Source organism: Aegilops tauschii, chromosome 7 (genome assembly GCF_002575655.3).
Source record: "Aegilops tauschii subsp. strangulata cultivar AL8/78 chromosome 7, Aet v6.0, whole genome shotgun sequence".
In the NCBI taxonomy this organism is placed as follows: domain Eukaryota; kingdom Viridiplantae; phylum Streptophyta; class Magnoliopsida; order Poales; family Poaceae; genus Aegilops; species Aegilops tauschii.
This window is the reverse complement of record NC_053041.3, coordinates 75,895,467-75,917,623: the sequence shown is the minus strand read 5'-3', so window position 1 is coordinate 75,917,623 and position 22,157 is coordinate 75,895,467. Positions and strand designations below refer to the sequence as shown.

At 42.9% G+C, this 22,157-nt stretch overlaps 2 long non-coding RNA genes across 2 annotated transcripts; both read right to left on the bottom strand.

The window, feature by feature from the left end:
* Positions 1 to 747: 747 nt before the first annotated feature.
* On the bottom strand, positions 748 to 1,789 carry LOC141026407 (uncharacterized). Its single transcript, XR_012188487.1, has 2 exons — positions 1,659 to 1,789; positions 748 to 1,464 (listed from the first exon to the last, which is right to left on the bottom strand). It is a non-coding gene; the product is annotated as an uncharacterized lncRNA (long non-coding RNA).
* Positions 1,790 to 1,853: 64 nt separating this feature from the next.
* LOC109745136 (uncharacterized) lies at positions 1,854 to 3,067 on the bottom strand. Its single transcript, XR_002228451.4, has 3 exons — positions 2,939 to 3,067; positions 2,708 to 2,868; positions 1,854 to 2,110 (listed from the first exon to the last, which is right to left on the bottom strand). It is a non-coding gene; the product is annotated as an uncharacterized lncRNA (long non-coding RNA).
* Between the last annotated feature and the right edge of the window lie 19,090 nt (positions 3,068 to 22,157).

Sequence of the window (22,157 nt, the reverse complement as noted above, 5' to 3'; positions counted from 1 at the left end):
GACCACCGAGGTCGTTGGAGGCGCCGTCGTTGGCGGTGGCGGCTATCTCGGCGAGGGAACATTCCTCGCCGTACCTGGCCATTTCCCCGTCGAGGAGGCGGAGACGGCGCTTGGCCATCTCCGACTTCGTCACGGAGCGTTCCAGGGCCAAGGTGTACGCCAGCTAGTACGTCGCGATGTGTGGCGCCGGGATGTCCGAGTCCGCGAACTTGGATCGATGCACGATGTTGCGGTTGTCCCGCCGGCGCTGCTCCCGGCCGGCGTACTCCTGCTTTGTCATGGCACTTCGGGACGACGTCGAGGAGCCGTCGCTGCGAAGGTAGTGCAAAATGCGGCCACACGCCTTAGACAGGAGCGGCACTGCCCTTTCACGACACGCTAGGGCGGCGGCGAGCGGCGCTTCTCCTTCACGACACGCCGGGCAACGGCAAGAGCCGCTCTTCCTTGGCACAGACAAACGGATATCAAGGGAGAAAGTTTTCTCCGTATTCGCGTTGCGTGTGGGGAAACAAGAAGTTGGTTTGTCCTAATATTTTTGGTCACACGTGCTCCTGCTTTCTTTTACTACAACAGTTGAAATCTGCCCTCCGTCCATCAATTCCTTTAGATCGTAGTAGTACCAGAGTTGTATATTTAAACTAGCAGCCCGTGGCGCGTCGCCTGAGCGGTAGCTCGGCGGTGCTAGCTGGGTAAGCGCCCCTTCAGCTAGTTTGTTGAGCTCTTGTTAGCACATACACGTCCCAGATATCATCAACCATACGAACTTAATTACAAATTCATTTGAATAATCTCAAATATCACTGATGCAAAAGTCAAGTAGTATGACAATCTAGAAGTCATGGCAAAAAAATATTGGTTCCAATTGAAGCAACACCCACGCTTCCAAGAAGGCAAGATCATAAAGCAACACGTATGCAGCAGCTACCAACCTTTGCGCCATCGCGCGCCTCCGCCTTGCCCCTGCCTTGAATATGAGCACCGGCATTGGTGCTAGCGTCGCCTTGTCGAGCACCCCTCCACTGGTCCTCTTCCTTGTCGGCCCGGCCGCCATGCCGGATCCATCCTGCATGGTGCACAGATATATCGCGCAATCTTCCCCAACCTTCTTGGTGCCGCCACGCACTCTGCCCTGAATCTGGACACCGGCAAGGCAGCCAGCGACACCTTGTCAAGCCCCCTCCGCTGGTCCTCTTCCTCATCTCTTCCTCATCGGCCGCGCGCCGTGCCGGGTCCCATCCGATGCACACCGTCCCTCCCTGCATTGCACATACATGTAGTTCGGGTACAGACGAGGCACATCGCCATAAACGCTGCCATGAGCTCCAGCGTCCCACCAGAGCTGCAGCTGGTGTACTGTCACAGGTGAGCTTGTCGATGAGACGACGAAGTCCGCTACAGCAGGTGTACCCTCCATCCGTTGATGTCGCAGCTACCGACAACTTGATGTCGTTGTTAACTTGTTATCTGCCTATGTCAGTCATCATCTTAATACCAAACAAGCAATGGAAAATGAAATCTTAAGCAAATTAATTTGTGATTAATTCTAATGCATTGCTCGAACCGACATATGTATAAACAAAGTGGAAAGTAATGACAAATTATGAGTTGAATATGTGGGCACCATGTCACCTATTTTGTAAGTATGAACCAGAACATACCTGCAAAATGTAAATGTGTTCCGTGACACTGCACATTGACAAATGGAATTGCAAGTTCTCTTTCATATTCTTAATGCCTACTTTGCAAAGCATCAGACAATTGTATTAGTGCTGGCTCAAATTCTTTGTCACAGTTAAATGATAAGTAGAGAGGAAGTTAACTTTGATTCATGACCATCAACCCTTCCTTGGGCATTTGGATGGAGAGGAATCCTCCATGTGCCATTCCTCCTCTTGCTAAGGGGAGGCAGCTGTAATGGAGCATTGCATCACTACCTCTTTCGACAGTCGCCTTTGCCTTTGGTGTTTCCTCGATCGCCGCAGACCGTGAACTCACTGTAGGTGCTTCCTCAAATGCTTTCATGTACAATGTTATGAGGTACTGCTCCAGGTGCTTGATCTCCAGCTCCAATGTTATGGTGTTTCCTCGATCGCCGCAGACCGTGAACTCACTGTACAAAATAAATAAATAAATAAATAAATAAATAAGAACTCGTACAATTTTGCTGGTGCAGTGTACGGAATTAATTGAAGGCTCAAGCAGTGAAGCAGAAGTGGGAGAAAGAGAGTTGAAGGCTCGAGCAACGAAGCAAGGGGAGTGGGAGAGAGAGGGAGAGGGAGCACCCACTTGCCTGAACAACAGCAAGGTTATACACATGCATGTTCACTAAAACGAGTTAACAATCTTAACTCCTAAGCTAGTGGGTTTTGCATATCTCGGTTTCAATTATTAATTTTCATCATTTCATATGGAAGCCACCAAGCTAGCCTGACATACTGGAGCTCTTCACTAAAAATGAATGTAAAAAAATCATGTGCAATCGTCACCACTCAAATGAATATTGACTTTTGCAGGGGCTTCACTAAATGAATGTAAGCAAAATGAATCTTAAAATATAATTGTGCAAATTATAATAGCTCCAAGAGAGCAAACAATCAGTGCTTTGTCTATGGATTTAGATCTAGCAAAACCTGCAACAACTATAAAAAGGAAGAATACAACAGCTCATCTCCTCTGAACACAAAACAACGCCGGCGTCAGGTCATACCAGTTACTGAAGGAAGCTTCATAACATCATCAACTGGAGTAACATTGATTAAGATCTGCCTGCACTTGTGCTAAGGAAAATCTATAGTTGCCAGGCTTCGTCGATATCCTGGAAGAAGGAAGCACCCTTGTATCCAGTTTCAGCAATGAACACATCTTCTCCTGAAGGAAGACAATACAATCAGACGAAAATGTATTGTTTTCTTAATCAATGCCAAACATATCTTCTCACCAGGTAAGTCACTTTAATGGCCCCTCACATACATCACATTAATCGTTGTTTCTACAATTCCACAAGCAACAGACAAGAGGGACACAAATGATCTTCAGACTCAAACTATTTGCCACCATCTTCTTTGTGTTACTGCAACTGCAAACACACGCCTGACTACCTAAGATCTCATTTCCTCCATTTTCAACATATACATTCTCACATCAGGAACAAATCTACACCATCATTAAATAGCTTGGTTAACTAATCCGAGCAGATATTTGACAGAGTAAAAAAAATGAATAATCTGAAAGCTAGCACAATTTACCCCGACGAAATATGCAGGGCACGGCACCCCTAAAGTCGTTGTCCTGGGCCCGGCCTGGCGTGAACCGCTGCTTCGCTCCACCTCCACTTGGAGTAGTCGCTGCAGCCGGCAAGAGTGGCTCCTCGTCGCCTCAAGCGCCCAACCCTCTCTCCTAAAATATTAAAAGGCAGTACCAAAAATAAAACTTCTAGCCATCTTTTATGATGAGACAGATTGAACTAAAACTCAGAGGAACCGCATAGTTTTTCATATAAAGCAGTCACTACGGATCAAATAGTAAAGAACTGCATATATACTCACTTCTAAAATTTTATAGGCATTTCCTCAAACATATTGTGAGCCACTTACATTCATCCTTAGGGCCAGAATGAGCAAACATCTTGAAATTAATGGCAGAATGATATCCAACCTCAATCTTCGGGGAGCAAGAACACACACAGAGGAATAGGTTTGGGGAGAGAAATTGATTTGTTACCTTTACCAATGATTTATGGTTGACTGCCTCGATCCAGTGCACAACTCTCAAGAAGATCCACCATCACTTCATAGTTGTTCCCTTTCATCTGCCCCCCATCACACAAATAGTTGGAGAGACAACCTCTCTCTTCTTCACATAGCCGTCCCAACATCGCGGCTCGACCCGCCACCCATCGCCTCCTGTCACCTATACCTAGGGCTTCTCTGCATCTCGCTGTCGGCTGCCCTGGCCCAAAGCCTCCATACGCACCTCAGCACCGCGCGGGGGGGAGGGGGGCACGGCAGCGGCGGCCGGTGACGAGGGCGAGATGCATGAATGGCGGTAGGATCTGGCCCTGCTGGTCGATCTGGGGCGAGGAAGAGGGGAGGAGCTCGTCGGTGGTGGGGAGGTGGTGAGGGAAGGAGAGAAGGGATGGGGGCGCCAGTTGCGGGGGGAGGACGCGGGTGGCCGCGGTGGCTGCAAACAAGGGAGAGGAATCGGGGGTTGAGGCTGAGCGAACCCTTCCGCTCGTTTTGTCCCTTCGACTGCTTTTTATTTTTGTCGCCTAGCTAGTCCGACGTGGATGCAGCGAGCTAGCGCCCATGCCGCACACCTTAATGTGTTTAAATATCAAGTGTGGATCGCGAGGATGCTATAGAATTCCCTCTGACCGTTGGACATCGGTGGCGAGATGATCGACCTCTGCAGCTAGTGTAAAATATTGGCCGTCTTTTCTTTCTCCAGCTGCCCGTTTGGCCCCTAGTAGTGAACAAAGTTTTGCAAGTCTTGTCCTATCTCCCAGATGAAACTCCTTCTCTAAGAGCAACTCCAACGGGGCGATTCATTTCGTCCGCTCGCATCCATTTGGGTCGGCGCGGATACAAAAGTTGGCCCAACGCACCGACCCAAACGAACGTGCGTCCACTTTTCGTCCACGGGCGACCCATTTCCGACCCATTTTTGAGCCGGATTTGCGTCGGCGCGGACATGAGACGGACGGGCACACGCTCGCCTTCTCCTTCCTCCGGTCCCGCTGGTCGGTGGCACATTGGCCTCCCCCATCCAACAGCAACCACGCCCACCTCCTTCGTCGTCACCGCCACCACCCATTTTCCGGTGACTCTGCCAGCTGTCGGCGCCTGCAACATCCTCTAAGCAACGCCGCCACCTCCGACCTAGTCACCGCCGTCTTGCCGCCGGGGACCGACTGCTTCCCACCCCGACACCCCGTGACCAAGCAGCCGCCTCGCCGTCACCGGCCAGACCCTCACCGGCACGCTCGTCAGACGCCGGCAGGGCAGCTAGCTGGTCCATGCGCGCCGCAACTCCCGTCGCCGGCCATCTTCTTCGTCGACGCCCGCAAACTGTTCGACAGTTTGCCAAGGTACAAAATGGACTCCACCAACGAGTTCTTTTTTCGCAATTTCCTTTGCGACTCCGACAATTCGTCGTCCGATGACGAGGAGATATTGGCTGTCGTGTTGGTCCATGACCACCTCAATAGCCAACGGCCGTTGTTTCGTGGCTCCATTCCGGGCTACCTTCCGGCGTTGAATCGCAACCGGGAGAGCGGTCATTTCCTTCTTTGGAAGAACTAGTTTGATACAACAAATCTGTTGTTCAAACATCAGAAATTGCGCCGCCGTTTCCGTATGAGTAGGCATCTTTTCAACCGTATTAGAGAGGGGGTGGTCGGCTACGATGACTACTTCGAGTGCAAAGAGGATGCCGTTGGAAAGACTGGTTTCTCCTCTTATCAGAAATGCACTGCCGCCATCTGAATGCTTGCATACAGAGTGCCCGGTGATCTCATTGATGAGTATGTCCGTATGAGTGAATCTACATGCCTAGAGTCCCTGTACAAGTTCTGCAAGGCTGTTATTGCTGTGTTTGGATCTGAGTACTTGAGAGAGCCGACTGCTGAAGATACAGCCCGTTTGTTGGCGATGAATGCCAGCAAGGGCTTCCCAGGGATGCTTGGCAGCATAGACTGTATGCATTGGGAGTGGAAGAACTGCCCTTCTGCTTGGCAAGGGCAGTATAAGGGCCATGTCAGGGCTTGCACTGTCATACTTGAGGCCATGGCGTCTCAAGATCTCTGGATCTGGCACTCTTTCTTTGGCATGGCCCGATCACACAATGATATCAACCACTACAAGAAATATGTCAACTTGTGACATTGACTATTGGTCACTGAAAAGTCATTGTTTTTCATTTGCGACCTTTTTGTGACCAAAAACAGAAGGTCAAAAGCTGGCAGTCGTAAACTGAAATTAATGACCTTCTCTGTGAGAAGGTCGTAGACGTTTACGACCAAAACAGAAGGTCGTTGAACCCAAGACCTTTTGTTTTGGTCACTGGCTGTCTACCCAGGCCACGTCGGATCCGACGTGGCAAAATTGCGACCAATTCAAAAGGTCACTGACAAGATTCAGCCCGGTCCGATTAGGTGTTTTACATGGGCCGAGCCCAATAATTCAACCTATTTGTGTTTTTTCTGTCAATTTTTGGTCAGGTTCATGGGCCAAGCCCAATATTGCAGCCTTTTTTATTGTTGGGCCGTGGCCTTCTTACCATCAATTGATTTTCTATTTTTATATCATTATATTTTAGAGCTGGTCCCACTAGTCAGATGGGTCCCACTAGTCATAATGCCATACATTGGTCCCACATGTAAAAAAAATTCAAAATTGCTCAGATTATATTCATAAGTGGGACATAAATTGGTCCACCTGGTCAAGTTTCCATTTCACATCTTTTTAACATACATAATAGCTATTTCAAACAAGACAGAACAAATATAATTCATCAAAGAACACTACAGTAGCCTTTTACAATCCGTCACAATATTACAATTTACAGTCTACTACAGAACCAAAAAACTCTTCCTAAGTAGGGCTTCGCTGCTTCGCACTTGGCTTCACGGCTTCACACTCAAAAAAATTAGGCCTGGAGCTCCTGTAAAAGGGTGGACATAAAGGCAAAAAATTAGGCCTGAAGCTCCTGAAAAAGAGTGAACATAAAAAACTACTAGCTTAAATAAAGAAAAACAAGTAAGAAAAGCACATATATGTTGTCCCTGGAAGGCAAACGTATAGAACAGCAAGAACAGCGCGAAAATTGTACAAGAACAGAGCATAGAAGCAGATTAATTATATGGAACCAAAAACTAAATCATTGTAGATCAGATTACACAATGTAGAAGCAGATTATATTGAAGCAAAAACCAAATCATTACGGAGCACATAATAATACATGAAGAGAAAGAAGCAACTATATAGGCCAAAACTGGACAAACCACAAACAACAGCACAACTGATTTCTAAGAACATCTAGCACACTAGTTTCCGCAAAGAGCATAAGCAAACATGATACAATATCATTTGCATCTCATCAACCAAATTATTCAAGCAGCACAACATGCACATGAACAAAGACAGGTTCTGGGTCCTGTTTGATTCACCTAGTTGATGAGGGCGACAGAGCGGGAGACGAGCTCAGTGTCGTTCCCATCGAGGATGATCTTATCCTTGACCTTCTCGGACTGCAGCTCCGCCAGATGCGGTAGCAACACCTCCGACAACCACAGCAACAACAACAGCACCAATAATGACCTGCGTGACATTTCATATCATCATTACAGAAATACGGGTGACCATACTACAGCACAAAGCCCATAGTAACTGATTATAAAGTTAGCATTGCATTTGACCAAATATTTGGAGGCCCAGAAAAAGGTATGCTAAAACCACTGCCCAACCAGAAAACTAACGAACAATAGTGACTCATTACCACCATAATAAGGACTGCACACATGGAGAAACCAATGACAACGCAATTGAGCAAACATTTGAATGTGAGAAACGATGTGCTAAAACCATAGCCCAAGCGGGACACTAACGAACAACAGTAACCCGTGACCATCATAAGCAGCATGATCGCACGAAGAAACCAGCATATGCAAGCACGATCCACACATATGCAAGCTGTGAGACTACAGTGTTGGGGCGAATCTAACTGAAAGCAGCACAATCCACACATATGCAAGCTAAATCAAGTGATCGGGAGCAGTGAAGAGGATGGGTGGGGTGCTCACTTGGGGCCGGTGCAGGGGCCTGTCGTAGGCGGTCGCAGGGCGACTCCTCCCAGCTTCTCGCTCGAGTACTTCTTGTAGACGACCTTCAGCTTGCTGTCAGGCACGGTGGAGTGCGAGGCCACCAGGATCTTGGCTGCGTCCCTGAAACCAATCATCACGCAAAAGCAGTCACTGCCCCTGAATGAAATCATCACAGATTCAAGCTACGAGGGATTCAGTAGCGTGCGTGCTTACATCAGTTGTGCTTCAGTGAAGCCAGTGTGGTGCTTCAGAGTGTCGGTCCATAGAGGGGTCTTCTTCAGGGTGAGCCTGGCCGCGTAGACAGCAGCGGCGGCGACCATGGAGGGCTTGGACTGCACCAGACTGTACTGCAGCAGCGCCAGCTCCGCGAAGAAGAAGACGGTGTTCTCCATCTGCACACACACATCCAAGAGAAGAGAGGCAAGAGAAACATCAATCAGCACACAGACTCGCTGATCTGAAGAATCTGCATGCTGCGTATGTGAATGTAAAGTTCTTTTACCTCCTTATCGTGCTTCTGATCGGAGGAGGAGGAGCACGTGGCCTTGGTGAAACGGACGAGGAACACGTACGGCGTGGGCACCGTCAGGTTCCACTCCAGCATGTTCAGGATGGCCTTCTCCATCTTCAGAATCTGCTCCCGGGTATAGGCGCTGTCGGAGATCAAGATGAAATCATTCACCGGCAAGCCCAGCCAGCAATCAGAAACGTGGACTCGATGAATGAACGAAAGAGCACTGGTGAGTGGAGAAAAGCAGAGGTATGGATTCAGCTTTTTACTCACCTTAGGAGCCCAAATATCCTCATACTTGCAGGCGATGAGCAGGGCGGAGACGCCCGCTAGCTGCAGCTCCCGCTAGAGCACGGTCTGCAGCGACAGGTACATGTCGATGATATGCACTTGGGTGGTGCCGAGGCCACGGGCTGGAGTTAGCGGAGGAATGGAGGGGACGACGGCGGAGTGAACGAGGCGCGGGGTGGAGGGGGAACGCCATGGCCGCTCCTGGGCTGGTGGATCTGATGGGTGAAGGCGAGGGGGGAGTGTGGGTGGTGGAGACGAGGTCGGCGTTGGGTGGAGGTGGCGGCGTTGGGTGGGGCGGCGGTGATGACCCACAAGTGTAGGGGGTCTATCGTAGTCCTTTCGATAAGTAAGAGTGTCGAACCCAACGAGGAGCAGAAGGAAATGACAAGCGGTTTTCAGTAAGGTATTCTCTGCAAGCACTGAAATTGTAGGTAACAGATAGTTTTGTGATAAGATAATTTGTAACGGGTAACAAGCAATGAAAGTAAATAAAGTGCAGCAAGGTGGCCCAATCCTTTTTGTAGCAAAGGACAAGCCTGGACAAATTCTTATAATGAGAAAAGCGCTCCTGAGGACACATGGGAATTATCGTCAAGCTAGTTTTCATCACGCTCATATGATTCGCGTTCGTTACTTTGATAATTTGATATGTGGGTTGATACGTCTCCAACGTATCTATAATTTATGAAGCATTCATGCTATTTTATTATCTGTTTTGAATGACTACGGGCTTTATTTTACACATTCATATTATTTTTGGGACTAACCTACTAACCGGAGGCCCAGCCCATATTGCTATTTTATTGCCTGTTTCAGTATTTCGAAGAAAAGGAATATCAAACGGAGTCCAAACGGGATGAAACCTTCGAGAGCGTGATTTTTGGAAAGGATATGATCCGGAAGACTTGGAGTTCAAGCCAGGGAAGGTTCGAGGAAGCCAGGAGATAGGAGGGCGCGCCCACCCCCCTGGGCGCACCCCCTGTCTCCTGGGCCCCTCGAGCGTCCCCCGACCGACTTCTTTCGCCTATATATTCCCATATACCCTAAAACCATCGAAGACGAACAATAGATTTGGAGTTCCGCCGCCGCAAGCCTCTGTAGCCACCAAAAACCTCTCGGGAGCCCATTACGGCACCCTACCGGAGGGGGGATCCCTCACCGGTGGCCATCTTCATCATCCCGGCGCTCTTCATGACGAGGAGGGAGTAGTTCACCCTCGGGGCTGAGGGTATGTACCAGTAGCTATGTGTTTGATCTCACTCTCTCTCTCGTGTTCTTGATTTGTCACGATCTTGATGTATCGCGAGCTTTGCTATTATAGTTGGATCTTATGATGTTTCTCCCCCTCTACTCTCTTGTAATGGATTGAGTTTTCCCTTTGAAGTTATCTTATCGGATTGAGTCTTTAAGGATTTGAGAACACTTGATGTATGTCTTGCGTGGGATACCCGTGGTGACAATGGGGTATTCTATTGATTCACTTGATGTATGTTTTGGTGATCAACTTGCGGGTTCCGCCCATGAACCTATGCATAGGGGTTGGCACACGTTTTCGTCTTGACTCTCCGGTAGAAACTTTGGGGCACTCTTTGAAGTACTTTGTGTTGGTTGAATAGATGAATCTGAGATTGTGTGATGCATATCGTATAATCATGCCCACAGATACTTGAGGTGACAATGGAGTATCTAGGTGACATTAGGTTTTTGGTTGATTTGTGTCTTAAGGTGTTATTCTAGTACGAATTCTTGAATAGATTGATCCGAAAGAATAACTTTGAGTTGGTTTCGTACCCTACCATAATCTCTTCGTTTGTTCTCCGCTATTAGTGGCTTTGGAGTGACTCTTTGTTGCATGTTGAGGGATAGTTATATGATCCAATTATGTTATTATTGTTGAGAGAACTTGCACTAGTGAAAGTATGAACCTTAGGCCTTGTTTCCTAGCATTGCAATACCATTTACAGTCACTTTTATTATTAGTTACCTTGCTGTTTTTATATTTTCGGATTACAAAAACCTATATCTACCATCCATATTGCACTTGTATCACCATCTCTTCGCCGAACTAGTGCACCTATACAATTTACCATTGTATTGGGTGTGTTGGGGACACAAGAGAATCTTTTTTATTTGGTTGCAGGGTTGTTTGAGAGAGACCATCTTCATCCTACGCCTCCCACAGATTGATAAACCTTAGGTCATCCACTTGAGGGGAATTTGCTACTGTCCTACAAACCTGTGCACTTGCAGGCCCAACAACGTATACAAGAAGAAGGTTGTGTAGTAGACATCAAGCTCTTTTCTGGCGCCGTTGCCGGGAGGTGAGTGCTTGAAGGTATATATTTTGATCTTGCAATTGAATCTTTTAGTTTCTTGTTTTATCACTAGTTTAGTCTATAAAAGAAAACTACGAAAAAATGGAATTTATTTTGTCTCATACGCTTCATCTTTTTAACATCTTTCGTAAGTATGATGAAAAGGAAAATTGTGCTCAAGTGCTAGCAGAAGAAGTCTATAAAATGTTTGGCACTAAATATTTGAATGATGAGCATGATTGCAATGTTGTTAGTATGAATTTCTTGAATATACATGATGCTAATGATATGCAAAGCCACAAGCTTGGGGAAGCTATGTTTGATCAAGATGATATTTTTTTGTCCCCCAAGTTTTGATGAGCAAATTTATTATGATGATAGCATGCCTCCTATTTATGATGATTATATTGATGAAAGTGGATTTGGAGAGGTCATGACTTTATTTAGTGATGAATCCACTATTTCGGAAGAGGTTCCAATTGATTATGAGAATAAAGTTGCTATCTATGATGATTATTGTGATGACATGTATGCTATAAAGAATAATTATAACCATGAAACTTGTCATCATGATTTTAATTTTCAATTGGATTATGCTTCACATGATAGTTATTTTGTTGAGTTTGCTCCCACTACTATTCATGAGAAGAAATTTGCTTATGTGGAGAGTAATAAAATTTCTATGCTTGTGGCATGAAAAGAATGCTTTAGGTGCTGGTTATATTGTTGAATTCATTCATGATGCTACTGAAAATTATTATGAGGGAGGAACATATGCTTCTACATATTGCAATAATATCAAGTTTCCTCTCTATGTGTTGAAAATCTTGAAGATTTACTTGTTTTGCCTTCCTATGCTAGTTGATTATTGTTCCCATAAGTTATTTGCTCACAAAATCCCTATGCATAGGAAGAGGGTTAGACTTAAATGTTCTAGTCATATGCTTCATGATGCTCCCGTTATGTTTCAATTCTATCTTTTATGTGAGCATCATTGAAATCATCATGCCTAGCTAGGGGCGTTAAACGATAGCGCTTGTTGGGAGGCAACCCAACTTTATTTTTGTTCCTTCCTTTTTGTTTCTGTTTAGTAATAAATAAATCATCTAGCCTCTGGTTAGATGTAGTTTTATGTTTTAATTAGTGTTTGTGCCAAGTAAGACCTATAGGATCTTCTTGGATGATAATTATTTGATCTTGCTGAAAATTCCAAAAACTTTCTGTCCACGAAAATAATTGTTTAAAATCACCAGAACGTGATAAAATACTGATTCCAATTGCAGCAGATCATAATCAAATTATCCAGGTCGTCCTATTTTGGTAGAATTTTTGGAGTTCCAGAAGTTTGCGTTAGTTACAGATTACTACAGACTGTTCTGTTTTTTGACAGATTCTGTTTTTCGTGTGTTGTTTGCTTATTTTGATGACTCTATGGCTAGTAAACTAGTTCATAAACCATAGAGAAGTTGGAATACAGTAGGTTTGACACCAATAAAAATAAATAATGAGTTCATTATAGTACCTTGAAGTGGTGTTTCGTTTTCTTTTGCTAACGGAGCTTACGAGTTTTCTGTTGAGTTTTGTGTTGTGAAGTTTTCAAGTTTTGGGTAAAGATTCGATGGACTATGGAATAAGGAGTGGCAAGAGCCTAAGCTTGGGGATGCCCAAGGCACCCCATGGTAATATTCAAGGATGACCAAGAGCCTAAGCTTGGGGATGCCCCGAAAGGCATCCCCTCTTTCGTCTTCGTTCATCGGTAACTTTACTTGGAGCTATATTTTTATTCACCACATGATATGTGTTTTGCTTGGAGCGTCATTTTCTCTTGTTAGTATTTGATTGATTTTATTTAGAATAATGTTTTGCATCTATATTTTCAATAAAAATGTCAAGGATAGCCTTTACCATGCTTATTTTGCAAGTATACATGTTGCTGTTTCAAAATAGAAAGTTTACCGCTGTTGCAAAAATTTCTTAGAAAAGTCAGAATGTGATAGAATATTGAAACCTTTTGAATAATAAGCTCTGATAAATTTACTACAGTGGGAATTTTCTTTCATAATTTTTTGAGTTAGGGAAGTATGATGAATCTTGCATTCTTTATAGACTGTACTGTTTTGGCAGATTGCTGTTATGTTTGCATGGTTTGCATATGTTTGCTTGTTTAATGATTCTATTTGAGGATATGAGTATTAAATATGCAGAGACATTTAGTATGCAATGTTGAATAATAATTTTGGTGATTTGTTATGGTAGAAAATGATATGGTTTTTGCATTGGTTTATACTAACTTATCTCACGAGTCCTTGTTGAGTTTTGTGTGGATGAAGCTTTTGAGATTTAGGGAGACCGTGATATGATAGGAATTAAGGAGACACAAAATCTCAAGCTTGGGGATGCCCAAGGCATCCCTAGATAATATGTCAAGAAGTCTCAAGCATCTAAGCTTGGGGATGCCCCGGTTGGCATCCCACCTTTCTTCTTCAACAACTATCGGTTAGTATCGGTTGAGCCTAAGTTTTTGCTTCTTTACATGAGTTGTGCTATCCTTGCAATGTCATTTTATTTTTCTTTGCTTGCTGTTTGAATAAAATACCAAGATCTGAAATTCTTAGATGAGAGAGAGTCTTCACGTAGTTACATAATTATTTAGCTACTCATTGACCTTCACCTATATCTTTTTGGAGTAGTTTGTCATTTACTCGTGTGCTTCACTTATATCCTATGAGTAAATGGTTGAATGAGTTGAATGTCATAAATCTGAAACTATATATGTTTCATTTCCTTATCCCATGGGGAGTAATGACTTCACATCTAAGAAGTAGAGGTTGTAAATTTATTGAAGGTTAGCAAGCATTGTATTGGTCGTTTGAACAATTCATGAAAGAATATTGAAGGAAGAGAGATTTCACATATAAATATACTATCCTAGACATCTTTTATAATTGTGAGCACTCATTAAGTATGACATGCTAAAGAGTTGATGTTGGACAAGGAAGACAACGTAATGGGTTATGTTTTCTCACATCTCAGTTAAAGTATATCGTCATGGATCATTCAAACATGTTGAGCTTGCCTTTCCCCCTCATGCTAGCCCAAATTCCTTGCACCAAGTAGAGATACTACTTGTGCTTCCAAATATCCTTAAACCCAGTTTTGCCATGAGAGTCCACCATACCTACCTATGGATTGAGTAAGATCCTTCAAGTAAGTTCCCATATACCCTAAAACCATCGAAGACGAACAATATATCTGGAGTTCCGACGCCGCAAGCCTCTGTAGCCACCAAAAACCTCTCGGGAGCCCGTTCCGGCAGCCTGCCGGAGGGGGGATCCCTCACCGGTGGCCATCTTCATCATCCCGGCGCTCTTCATGACGAGGAGGGAGTAGTTCACCCTTGGGGCTGAGGGTATGTACCAGTAGCTATGTGTTTGATCTCTCTCTCGTGTTCTTGATTTGGCACGATCTTGATGTATCGCAAGCTTTGCTATTATAGTTGGATCTTATGATGTTTCTCCCCCTCTACTCTCTTGTAATGAATTGAGTTTTCCCTTTGAAGTTATCTTATCAGATTGAGTCTTTAAGGATTTGAGAACACTTGATGTATGCCTTGCATGGGATACCCGTGGTGACAATGGGGTATTCTATTGATTCACTTGATGTATGTTTTGGTGATCAACTTGCGAGTTCCGCCCATGAACCTATGCATAGGGGTTGGCACACGTTTTCGTCTTGACTCTCCGGTAGAAACTTTGGGGCACTCTTTGAAGTACTTTGTGTTGGTTGAATAGATGAATCTGAGATTGTGTGATGCATATCGTATAATCATGCCCACGGATACTTGAGGTGACAATGGAGTATCTAGGTGACATTAGGGTTTTGGTTGATTTGTGTCTTAAGGTGTTATTCTAGTACGAACTCTTGAATAGATTGATCCGAAAGAATAACTTTGAGGTGGTTTCGTACCCTACCATAATCTCTTCGTTTGTTCTCCGCTATTAGTGGCTTTGGAGTGACTGTTTGTTGCATGTTGAGGGATAGTTATATGATCCAATTATGTTATTATTGTTGAGAGAACTTGCACTAGTGAAAGTATGAACCTTAGGCCTTGTTTCCTAGCATTGCAATACCCTTTACACTCACTTTTATTATTAGTTACCTTGCTGTTTTTATATTTTCAGATTACAAAAACCTATATCTACCATCCATATTGCACTTGTATCACCATCTCTTCGCCGAACTAGTGCACCTATACAATTTACCATTGTATTGGGTGTGTTGGGGACACAAGAGACTCTTTGTTATTTGGTTGCAGGGTTGTTTGAGAGAGACCATCTTCATCCTACGCCTCCCACGGATTGATAAACCTTAGGTCATCCACTTGAGGGAAATTTGCTACTGTCCTACAAACCTGTGCACTTGCAGGCCCAACAACGTCTACAAGAAGAAGGTTATGTAGTAGACATCATGGGTGGACCGGTGCTTGGGTACTGCCCTTTTTTGGACAAGAATCCCACTTATGATTAACCCCTATTGCAAGCGTCCGCAACTACAAAAGAAGTATTAAGGTAAACCTAACCATAGCATGAAACTAGTGGATCCAAATCAGCCCCTTACGAAGCAACGCATAAACTAGGGTTTAAGCTTATGTCACTCTAGCAACCCGTCATCTACTTATTACTTCCCAATGCCTTCCTCTAGGCCCAAATAATGGTGAAGTGTCATGTAGTCGACGTTCACATGACACCACTAGAGGAGAGACAACATACATCTCATCAAAATATCGAACGAATACCAAATTCACATGACTACTAATAGCAAGACTTCACCCATGTCCTCAGGAACAAACGTAACTACTCACAAAGCATATTCATGTTCATGATCAGAGGAGTATTAATATGCATTAAGGATCTGAACATATGATCTTCCACCAAATAAACCAATTAGCATCAACTACAAGGAGTAATCAACACTACTAGCAACCCACAAGTGCCAATTTGTGGTTTTGATACAAGATTGGATACAAGAGATGAACTAGGGTTTTGAGAGGAGATGGTGCTGGTAAAGATGTTGATGGAGATTGACCCCCTCCCGATGAGAGGATCGTTGGTGATGACGACGGTGATGATTTCCCCCTCCTGGAGGGAAGTTTCCCCGGCAGAACAGCTCCGCTGGAGCCCTAGATTGGTTCCGCCAAGGTTCCGCCTCGTGGCGGCGGAGTTTCGTCCCGAAAGCTTGCTTATGATTTTTTTTCCAGGGTAAAAGCCTTCATATAGCAGAAGAGAGCCCCTCTGGTACTTTCTTTGCTCAATAATTCTTAATAATTCCAAAAATGACTTTCGTGGAGTTTCAGGACTTTTGGAGCTGTGCAGAATAGGTTTCCAATATTTGCTCCTTTCCCAGCCAGAATCCCAGCTGCCGGCATTCTCCCTCTTCATGATAAACCTTGTAAAATAAGAGAGAATAGCCATAAGTATTGTGACATAATGTGTAATAGCAGTCCATAATGCAATAAATATCGATATAAAAGCATGATGCAAAATGGACGTATCAACTCCCCCAAGCTTAGGACTTGCTTGTCCTCAAGCGGAAGCCGATATCGAAAAATATGTCCACATGTTTAGAGATAGAGGTGTCGATAAAAATAAAATACAGACATGAGAGCATCATCATCAATCTTATAACAACAACATATATAGATTTTGTCATATGATTTCTTATGCTCAAGTAACAATCTATTCACAATGTCAAGTATGGTTCAGAAACTTCATTGAGAACTAACAAACTATAATCTCAGTCATTGAAGCAATTGCAATTTATCATAACATCGGAAAGAGTCAAGAATAGAGCTTTTCAGCAAGTCCACATACTCAACTATCATATAGTCTTCTACAATTGCTAACACTCACGCAATACTTGTGGTTATGGAGTTTTAATCGGACACAGAGAAAGATAGGGGCTTATAATTTTGCCTCCCAACGTATTCACCTTTGGGTGATGTCAACAATAATAGGTCATGCTAACTTACATCCAATTTGATATATATATATATATATATATATATATATATATATATATATATATCAGGATCTTTCCAACACGAGGTGCTTGCCAAAGGATAAAATGAAAAAGGGAAAGGTGAAGATCACCTTGACTCTTGCATAATGTAAAAGACATAAAGTAAAAGATAGGCCCTTCGCAGAGGGAAGCAGAGGTTGTCATGCGCTTTCAGGGTTGGATGCACAAAATCTTAATGCAAAAGAACGTCACTTTATATTGCCACTTGTGATATGAACCTTTATTATGTAGTCCGTCGCTTTTATTACTTCCATATCACACGATCGTATAAAGCTTATTTTCTCCCACATTAATAAGTCATACATATTTAGAGAGCAATTTTTATTGTTTGCCCCGATGACAACTTACTTTAAGGATCTTACTCAATCCATAGGTAGGTATGGTGGACTCTCATGGCAAAACTGGTTTTAAGGATATTTGGAAGCACAAGTAGTATCTCTACTTGGTTCAAGGAATTTTGGCTAGCATGAGGGGGAAAGGCAAGCTCAACATGTTGGACGATCCATGACAATATACTTTAACTAAGATGTGAGAAAACATAACCCATTACGTTGTCTTCCTTGTCCAACATCAACTCTTTAGCATGCCATACTTTAATGAGTGCTCACAATTATAAAAGATGTCCAAGATAGTATATTTATATGTGAAAACCTCTCTTTCTTTATTACTTCCTATCAATTGCAACGATGACCAAAACTATGTTTGTCAACTTTCAACAACTTTTATGCCTCATACTCTTTATATGTGAAGTCATTACTATCCATAAGATCAGTATGAACCCTTTATTTCCTTTTTTATTCTTTCTATTTTCTCAAGATCATAGCAAGATAGCAAAGCCCTTGACTCAACACTAATCTTTATTATATAGCTCACGGACTCGATTACATAGAGAGGTCACAAAGCAAAACTCAAAACTACTTCATACCAAAACTTTATTCTACTAGATCAAGATATTACTAAGTAAAACGATAAAGATAGGAGTGTGATGGTGATACCATACCGGGGCACCTCCCCAAGCTTGGCAATTTCCAAGGGGAGTGCCCATACCCATGTGATTATGTCTTCGGAGGTGGTGAAGAAGGAAGAGTTGTTGATGATGTAGGTTTCTTCCTTAATTTGCGCTTGAGAATGGCATTTTTCTCCCTTAGATCATCGATCTCCCGCTCAAGGCTTAATATCCTTTTGCATAGTTCCTGTTTATTTTCCTACAAGAGACGAAAAGGGATAAACTCGATCTTGGGTTTCTTTGCCTTATCAGGGAGGCTTGACTTTTTAAACTCCACATGCATGTCCCCCGGTTGGGGTAACGGGACTTCATCTTCATCTGAGCTCGTCTTCTCCCTTCTCTTAGGTTCATAGTCTTCTTCTTCCTTTGTTGTCCAGCCACAATGCTCGAAGTCCCCGTAGACCTTAGGGTCTGCAAGGTAATCAGCCACATAGCTTTCTCCCTCCGAATCCTGGGACGACATATTGTTCTAATCTGCGGCAGAAGCAACTCGAAACAAAGATAGAAGATTTTTGCGTGATACGGTGGTCAAAACCTTCGGGAGATTATATAATGAATTGTTACCGACCAAAAGAAGTATTGTGCAAGAAAACGGAGTCCGGAGAGCACACGAGGTGTCCACGAGACAGGGGGCGCGCCCAGTAAGGGTGGGAGCGCCCTCCACCCTCGTGGAGGCCTCGTGCACTTCCCGGACTACTTCTTTCTATCCTAAATTCTTAAATATTCCAAAACGGAGAAAAATTCCTATGGGAACTGTTTTGGAGTCGGTTTACTTACCGTACCACATACCTATCCTTTTCGAAGTCTGAAACGTTCTGGAAAATGTCCCTTATGTATTCCTCCGGTGTTACGCTTTCAATAATATTAGTTTCAACATTTATAGGATTACCTGAGATATAATGTTTGATTCTTTGACCGTTCACCACCTTCGGATTTGTGCCTCCGAAGTTGTTGATTTTTATGGCACCGGAACGATAGACCTCCTCGATAACGTAAGGACCTTCCCATTTAGAGAGGAGTTTTCCTGCAAAAAATCTTAAACGAGAGTTGAATAGCAACACATAATCACATACGTTAAACTCACGCTTTTGTATTCTTTTGTCATGCCATCTTTTAACTTTTTCTTTAAACAGCTTGGCATTCTCGTAGGCTTGGGTTCTCCATTCATCAAGTGAGCTAATGTCAAATAACCTCTTCTCACCGGCAAGTTTGAAATCATAGTTGAGCTCTTTAATGGCCCAATATGCCTTATGTTCAAGTTCGAGAGGTAAGTGACATGCTTTTCCATAAACCATCTTATACGGAGACATACCCATAGGATTTTTATATGCAGTTCTATAGGCCCACAATGCATCATCAAGTTTCTTAGACCAATTCTTTCTAGATCTATTAACAGTCTGTTGCAAAATTAATTTGAGCTCTCTATTGCTCAATTCTACTTGTCCACTAGACTGCGGGTGATAAGGAGATGCAATTCTATGATTAACATCATACTTAGCAAGCATTTTACGAAAGGCACCATGAATAAAATGTGAACCACCATCAGTCATTAAGTATCTAGGGACTCCAAACCTCGGAAAAATAACTTATTTAAGCATCTTAATAGAGGTGTTATGATCAGCACTACTAGTTGGAATAGCTTCTACCCACTTAGTAACGTAATCAACAGCAACTAAAATATGTGTATATCCATTAGAGGCAGGAAAAGGTCCCATATAATCAAAGCCCCAAACATCAAATGGTTCAATAACAAGAGAATAATTCATAGGCATTTCTTGACGTCTACTAATATTACCAATTCTTTGACATTCATCACAAGACAAGACAAACTTAAGAGCATCTTTGAAGAGAGTAGGCCAATAAAAACTGGATTGCAATACCTTATGTGCAGTTCTATCTCCAGCGTGGTGTCCTCCATATGGTTCGGAGTGACACTTGCATAGGATCTGTTCCTGTTCATGCTTAGATACACAACGTCTAATAACACCATCTACTCCTTCTTTATAAAGGTGTGGGTCATCCCAGAAGTAATGTCTTAAATCATAAAAGAACTTTTTCTTTTGCTGGTATGTGAAACTAGGTGGTATAAATTTAGCAACAATGTAATTAGCATAATCAGCATACCATGGAGCAGTACGAGAAGCATTAATGACCGCTAATTGTTCATCAGGGAAGCTATCATCAATAGGTAGTGGGTCATCAAGAACATTCTCTAACCTAGACAAGTTGTCTGCAACGGGGTTCTCAGCTCCCTTTCTATCAATAATATGCAAATCAAATTCTTGGAGCAGGAGAACCCATCTAATAATTCTAGGTTTAGCATCTTTCTTTTCCATAAGATATTTAATAGCAGCATGATCAGTGTGAATAGTTACTTTAGAATCAACAATGTAAGGTCTGAACTTATCACATGCAAATACAACTGCTAAGAATTCTTTTTCAGTAGTAGCATAATTTCTCTAAGCAGTGTCTAGAGTTTTACTAGCATATTGAATAGCATTTAGTTTCTTATCAACTCTTTGCCCTAGAACAGCACCTACAGCATAATCACTAGCATCACACAAATTTCAAAGGGTAAATTCCAATCAGGTGGCTGAACAATGAGTGCAGTGATCAAAGCTTTCTTAAGTATTTCAAACGCTTCTACACAATCATCATCGAAAACAAAAGGAATATCTTTTTGCAATAGATTAGTCAGAGGCCTAGAGATTTTAGAAAAGTCCTTCATGAACCTCCTGTAAAACCGGCATGACCAAGGAAACTTCTTATACCTTTGATGTCCGTGGGACACGGCATCTTTTCAATAGCGCCAACCTTAGCTTTATCAACTTCAATACCTCTTTCAGAAATTTTATGCCCCAAGACAATGCCTTCATTAACCATAAAGTGACACTTTTCCCAATTCAAGACGAGACTAGTGTCTTCACATCTCTGCAAAAGTCGATCAAGGTTGCTCAGGCAATCATCAAAAGAGGATCCATAAAAGTAGAAGTCATCCATGAATACCTCACAGATCTTTTCACAAAAGTCAGAAAATATAGCCATCATGCATCTTTAAAAGGTAGCAGGTGCATTACATAAACCAAAAGGCATACGTCTATAAGCAAAAGTACCGAAAGGGCAAGTAAAAGTAGTTTTGGATTGATCCTCCGCCGACACAGGTATTTGAGAGAAACCAGAATAACCATCTAGAAAGAAGAAATGTGTATGTTTGGATAGTCTTTCTAGCATTTGATCAATAAAAGGTAAAGGGTAATGATCTTTCTTAGTAGCTTTATTTAATTTACGAAAATCAATTACCATCCTATAACCTGTAATTGTTCTTTGTGGAATCAATTCATCTTTATGATTAGGAACAACAGTAATTCCTCCCTTCTTAGGGACGCAATGGACATGACTTACCTAATCACTATCAGCAACGGGATAAATTATACCCACCTCAAGGAGCTTTAGTATCTCCTTTCTTACCACTTCTTTCATTTTAGGATTTAATCGTCGTTGATGATCTCTAACTGGTTTGGCACCTTCGTCCAATTTAATTTTGTGTTGGCATAGAGTGGGACTAATGCCCTTAAGATCATCCAGAGTATATACAATAGCAGAACGGTGCTGCTTCAGAGTTTTCAATAATCTTTCCTCTTCCTACTCAGAAAGGTTAGCACTAATAATAATAGGATATATCTTCTTTTCATCAAGATAAGCATATTTAAGATTATCAGGTAAAGGTTTGAGCTCAAACACGGGGTCACCCTTGGGTGGAGGAGGATCCCCTAGGATTTCAACAGGCAAGTTGTGTTTCAGAACATGACCCTGTTTAAGGAATACTTCATCTATTTCCCTTCTTTCGTTCATAAACATATCATTTTCATGGTCTAGCAAATATTGTTCTAAAGGATCAGTAGGAGGCACGGCAATAGAAGCAAGACCAATAATTTCATCCTTGCTAGGCAATTCTTTATCATGAGGTTGTCTATGGAATTTAGAAAAATTAAATTTATGTTCCATATCCCCTAAGCCAATTGTAACAACATCCTTTTTGCGATCAATCCTAGCATTAACAGTATTCAAGAAGGGTCTACCAAATATTATGGGGCAAAAGCTATCTTGTGGGGAACCAAGAACAAGAAAATCAGCAGG